The 6,244-nt window shown below is 48.2% G+C and overlaps 1 pseudogene; it reads left to right on the top strand.

Annotated features, from left to right (window-relative positions):
• The first annotated feature begins 3,828 nt into the window (after positions 1-3,828).
• LOC144669196 (U2 spliceosomal RNA) lies at positions 3,829-3,999 on the top strand (annotated as a pseudogene).
• Positions 4,000-6,244: the final 2,245 nt, after the last annotated feature.

Raw genomic sequence — 6,244 nt, 5'->3', positions numbered from 1 at the left:
TATGCCCGGATCCTTCCTGATGGACTCAGCAAAGGGTTCTATGCAACACACAAACAGGACAGGCGAGAGAGGACAGCCCTGCCTGACTCCAGATTTAATGGGAAAGCTATCTGTTTCCCACCCATTGATTGAGACTGCGCTACTGATGTTAGTGTAGAGCAGTTGGATCCAGTTGCGAATTTCGTCCCCAAACCCCATTTTGGAGAGCACATCCACCATGTAGGTGTGCGATATTCTGTCAAAGGCCTTCTCCTGATCCAAGCTGATGAGGCAGGTATCCACACCCCTGTCCTGTACATAGGCAATCGTATCCCTGAGCAGCGCCAGGCTGTCAGAGATCTTCCTGCCTGGCACAGTGCAGGTCTGGTCAGGGTGGATCACCAATTCCAGAGCGGATTTGACCCGATTGACGATGACCTTGGACAGAAGCTTATAGTCCACATTCAACAGTGAAATGGGTCACCAATTTCTAATTTCCTCCCTTCCCCCCTTGTGCTTGTAGATGAGGGTGATGATGCCTTTCCTCATGGATTCTGACATACTGCCGGCCAGGAGCATACTCTCGTACACTCCTAGCAGGTCTGGGCCGATCAAGTCCCACAGAGCCGAATACAACTCCGCCAGCAAGCCGTCGCTTCCAGGAGTTTTACTCTTCTCGAAGGACTCAAGGGCCTTAGTCCCTGGAACAGAAGATGATCTTGGAGGCCTCCGAGGCAAAGAGCGAGGCTTGCTGGCTCTTCACCTCTTGGAGTTCCTCCTTGACATCGACCCCCATCGACTGCAGCCAGAGCAGATTCTGCATCTTTTTCTGGAGTCGGGACATTTCCCTCTGTTCCTTTCTAGCTTTCTGGGTGCCTTTGAGGATGAAAAACCTCTTGATGCTTACCTTGATCACTTTGGAGAGAGAAACTGAGTGAACTTTTCAGGTGAATGACCTTTCATCACAACCTGAAACGTTAACTCTGTTACTCCACACAGAGGCTGAAAACCTGCTGTGTATTTCCATCATTTTCTGTGTGTATTATCACAGAGATATTCTGTTTCTGCTCATTACTGAATATTCCAAACACTTTACTCCATGAAGCACTTTTGAAGTGTTGAAACGTGTTTTGCTGTTGTAAGTGTGGCAGTTATTTTGTACCCAGCAAGGACCCATATACAACAACGGGATAATGACAAATAACCTCTTTTAACTGATGTTGGTTGAAGAATAAATGTTCAGCAGGAAACCAGGGAGAATTCCCCAGCTTGAATCGTACCTGGGATCTTTTTCAGCTACTTGTTAAAGCCTTGATTTCCGATCTCCTCCAACAGGACTGTCAGCTTGGATTAAGTGCACAAATCTCTGGAGTGAGATTTGAACCCACAACCTTCTGCTTGAGAGGCTACAGAGTCAGCAAGTGAAGCACAGGAGAAAATGGAGCTGGATCGTGAGTTTGGAGCTATACTGATGTAAGTGAAGATACTTTTAGTCAGCTGAATGGAGTGTCTCTTTAAATCTCTGCGTAGCTCTTTTCACAGACATTCTGTAAACAGCTTTTGGCTGGGTGGGTGGGGGAGGGGGGGAAGCTGTGTTGTTTTTTACAACTGTCCCTAACCTGTTTGACCAGAATTTTCTATTTTAAATTCAGACTTTAGCGACATGTCCTCTTTGTTTTCAGTTGTCTCACTGCCCCCCTCACATCAGTGTCTTAGCTTTTCACATTGACATTTTTTTTGCTGATGTCTTGAAATTCTTTAATGTTTCTTTCCATTCCCTGGTGTAAATATCATCTCAGTCGTCTGCACACAAGTTTACAGCACAGAAACAGGCCGGGACAATTCCGGTTCGACTGTCATCTGGAAATTGGGCCCAAATAGCGTTTGAAAGTGCACTGGTATGGTTATGCTTCGAGTTACCGTTAATTAAATTGCACAATCAGAAAGGAAAAATCTAAGATCAACCAACGCAATCAGGCAGAATAATAGAAAGCAATCTTTTCTTTGTTTTCCATAAGCAGCGTTCCTTGAGCTATTTAATAGAGGCAGCACTGATGTTGATTCTATTGCTACCACTGAAAATACTGTAACTCCTTCCGCTGACTGGAAAGGCGTCAGCAACAGTTGCGCCTGCGCACTCGGGCCTCACTGTTGAATAGAAAAGTAGAGAGCTGATGCTTCAGTTATTCAGGGCATTGGTGTGACCCCATCTGGAGCACTGTGTACACTATTGGTCTCCTTATTTGAGGAAGAATGTCAATGCGTTGGAAGCCATTCAGATACGGTTTACCCAACTAGTACCTGGATTGGGCGGATTGCCTTATGAGGAAGGATTGGACAGGCTAGGCCTGTATCTGCTGTAGTTCAGAAGAGTAAGAGGCGACCTGATTAAAACATACAAGAAGCTGAGGGGCCTTGAGAGGGTGGATGTGGAGAGGATGTTTCCTCTTGTGGGAGAATCTTGTATTTGGGGCCACTGTTTAAGACAGAGGTGAGGGGAAATTCTTTTCTCTCAGAGGGTCGTGAGACTTTGGAATTCTCTTCCTCAACAGGCGATGGAAGCAGAATCGTTGAATATTTTTAATTATTGGGAAGTAAGTGGGTGAAAGGTTATCGAGGGTAGGGGGTAATGTGGAAATGAGGTTACAATCAGATCAGCCGGGAGCTTATTGAGTGGCGAAGTGGGCTTGAAAGGCTGAGAGGCCGACTCCTGTTGCTAATTCATATGTTCATGTGTTTTTGTTAGTAACATGAAGAGGTTTTCACCCTCAAAGGTATTCAGAAGGCAAGAGAGAGAGGGAGAGGCTGGGGGAACGTTTCCTGTCTCCAGAAAAATCTGCTCCGGCTGCAGTCGATGGGGGTCGATGTCAAGGAGGAACTCCAATAGGTGAAGAGCCAGCAAGCCTCGCTCTTTGCCTCGGAGGCCTCCAAGATCATCTTCCGTTCCAGAGTCCGCTCCGTGGAGCAGGATGAGACGTGCTCACGTTTCTTCTTCCAAAAGGTACACAGAGAGAGCTCTGTGATCAGCAGCCTGAAGGAAGAAGACGGCTCAGTAAAGTCATCGCAGTCCGACATTTTGAGGATCAGCAAATCCTTTTATGTCGGATTGTATGACGTGAAGCCCACAGACAGTACGGAGTCCCAGTCCTTCCTGTCCTCCCTTACAAAGGGCTTTGATGACAGTACATGGGAGAGTCTGGACAAACATGGCGGATGTGCTCTCAAAATGAGATTTGGGGAGGGATTCCGCAACACGGCAGGAGTCTCACCCCCTCTGCACGTTCCCCTTGAGGTGGCTGTGGTGGGGACAAGACCGTTGTTCACCTCCTTGTGGTTGTGCCTTTGCAAAGAAGGTCTGGACGTCGGTGATAGACGCTCTTTGGTCTGCCTGAAACTTGTTGGACTTCCAGCGCAAAGAGTTGTCCCCGACCGAGTGTTGCGGACTGGCACGTTCCAAGGTCCAGGACTACGTGCTGAGGGACGCACTAAAGCTTGGGGCAGCCACCGCAAAGGCGCAATGGGGAAGGGTCGCTGTCTAAGACCTTTCTGCCACAGTGCACCCAGGGACTGGGAAATGTTGAGAGCCCCTCGGGCTGTACAGCTCCAAATGAATGTCTGCAGTGAATACTAATTATATTGAAGCACCTCAGAGAGCAACATGATGTATGTTGATAACTCCAATACTTTTGTCTGATTGTCTGCATTGACCATATTGAAATGATTGTAATATTCATTGATTGTATCGATGCACCTTGTGATCAATGTGTAAAAGTTGAATCTGATTGTACTTTTGTGATGGTGATTTTGAAATGTTTTGGAATGTTCCTCCAGATATTTTATGAATAAAGTATATTTTTCAAAAAAAAATCTGTTCTTATCAGTTTAATATCCGATACGTCCTTTATCTGGGGACCAAATATTAAATTTATTTTTGGAGCAGGGAGATGGAACAGGATCTTTCTCCATCCATTCCACACATCGACCTGGTATTGCAGCGTCTTCAGGAATGGTGCAGTTTTGCCCTCTACAGGGTGAAAGGGAAACTGAAAAGAAGAAAAAGTCATTCAGAGCATTGTCCTGCTTTCCATCATTGATCTGGTTGAACTGAACTTGTGCTGAGTGGCAGGACAGGCTCATTGGTGCCAGACTGAGTGATGCCCCCTTTACCTTTAATTTCTCCTTTAACTCCTCTCAATTCCTCCAAATAAAAGGTGTGGCCATGGGTACCCGCATGGGCCCCCGCTATGCCTGTCTCTTTATGGGGTATGTGGAACATTCCTTGTTCCAGTCCTACTCCGGCCCCCTCCCACAACTCTTTCTCCGGTACATCGATGATTACTTCGGTGCTGCTTCATGCTCTCGTCGGGAACTGGAAAAATTTATTAATTTTGCTTCCAATCTCCACCCCTCCATCATTCTCACATGGTCCATCTCTGACACTTCCCTTCCCTTCCTTGACCTCTCTGTCTCAATTTCTGGTGATAGACTGTCCACCAATATCCATTACAAGCCTACCGACTCCCACAGCTACCTTGACTACAGCTCCTCACACCCTGCTTCCTGTAAGGACTCCATCCCATTCTCTCAGTTCTTTTGCGTCCGTCGCATCTGTTCTGATGCTGCTACCTTCAAAAACAGTTCTGCCACCACCAAACACACCTTCCCTTCACCCCCCCGGCGGCATTCCGTAGGGATCGTTCCCTCCGGGACACCCTGGTCCACTCCATCACCCCTACTCCTCAACCCCCACCTATGGCACCTCCCCATGCCCACGCAGAAGATGCAACACCTGCCCCTTCACTTCCTCTCTCCTCACCGTCCAAAGGCCCAAACACCCGTTTCAAGTGAAGCAGCATTTCACTTGCATTTCCTCTGACTTAGTCTACTGCATTCGTTGCTCCCAATGCGGTCTCCTCTACATTGGAGAGACCAAACGTAAACTGGGCGACCGCTTTGCAGAACACCTGCGGTCTGTCCGCAAGAATGACCCAAACCTCCCTGTCGCTTGCCATTTTAACACTCCACCCTGCTCTCTTGCCCACATGTCTGTCCTTGGCTTGCTGCATTGTTCCAGTGAAGCCCAACTCAAACTGGAGGAACAGCACCTCATCTTCCGACTAGGCACTTTACAGCCTTCCGGACTGAATATTGAATTCAACAACTTTAGATCTTGAACTCCCTCCCCCATCCCCACCCCCATTTCCGTTTCTTCCCCCTCCCTTTTATTTTTTCCAATAATTTATATAGATTTTTCTTTTCCCACCTATTTCCATTATTTTTAAATTTATACCTTTTATGCCCTGTTAGTCTTATATCACCCCACCCCACCCCCACTAGAGCTGTACCTTGTGTGTCCTCCCATCCATTCTTAATTAGCACATTCGTTTAGATAATACCACCACCTTCAACACCTCTTTGTTCTTTTGTCTCTGACATCTTTTGGTTATCTGATCCTATCACTGCTTGCTTGTCCCTACAACCACACCACCCCCCGCCCGACTTCTCTCCCCCCACCCCCCCACCTTAAACCAGCTTATATTTCACCCCTCTCCTAGTTTTACTCAGTTCTGTTGAAGGGTTATGAGGACTCGAAACGTCAACTTTATTCTTCTCCACCGATGCTGCCAGACCTGCTGAGTTTTTCCAGGTAATTCTGTTTTTGTTTTGGATTTCCAGCATCCGCAGTTCTTTGTTTTTATATCTGAATGATGCCCCCCGTTGCATTTTGGTGCAACTGCAGGGCTGCTGCTGGTTTGCACTTGTGCTGCTTGTCAGGGTGGAGCCCGGGACTAGACGATGCCCCCTGTTGGATATTGGTGCAACTGCAGGGCTGCTGCTGGTGTGCACTTGTGCTGCTTGTCAGGGTGGAGCCCCGGACTGGACAATGCCCCCTGTTGGATTTTGGTGCAACTGCAGGGCTGCTGCTGGTGTGCACTTGTGCTGCTTGTCAGGGTGGAATCCTGGACTGGAAAATGCCCCCTGTTGGATATTGGTACAACTGCAGGGCTGCTGCTGGTGTGCACTTGTGCTGCTTGTCAGGGCGGAGCCCGGGACTGGACGATGCCCCCTGTTGGGTTTTGAAGCTGTTGCAGGCGCTGCTTCAGGGAGGCAGCATCAAGCAAGAAAGGTCCTGATGCTCAATGCTGGCTGTCGGGTCTTCAGCCCGTGTTCGGCCACACGCAGCAAAACGGACGGTGAAGCCGGAGGCCGAGGAAGACGGGACGGGTGCATGGGTTTCTGGGTTATCGCTTCTCGGCCTTTTGGC

Source organism: Cetorhinus maximus, chromosome 28, assembly GCF_964194155.1.
Source record: "Cetorhinus maximus chromosome 28, sCetMax3.hap1.1, whole genome shotgun sequence".
In the NCBI taxonomy this organism is placed as follows: Eukaryota; Metazoa; Chordata; class Chondrichthyes; order Lamniformes; family Cetorhinidae; genus Cetorhinus; species Cetorhinus maximus.
This window is presented reverse-complemented; position numbering and strand designations above follow the sequence as displayed.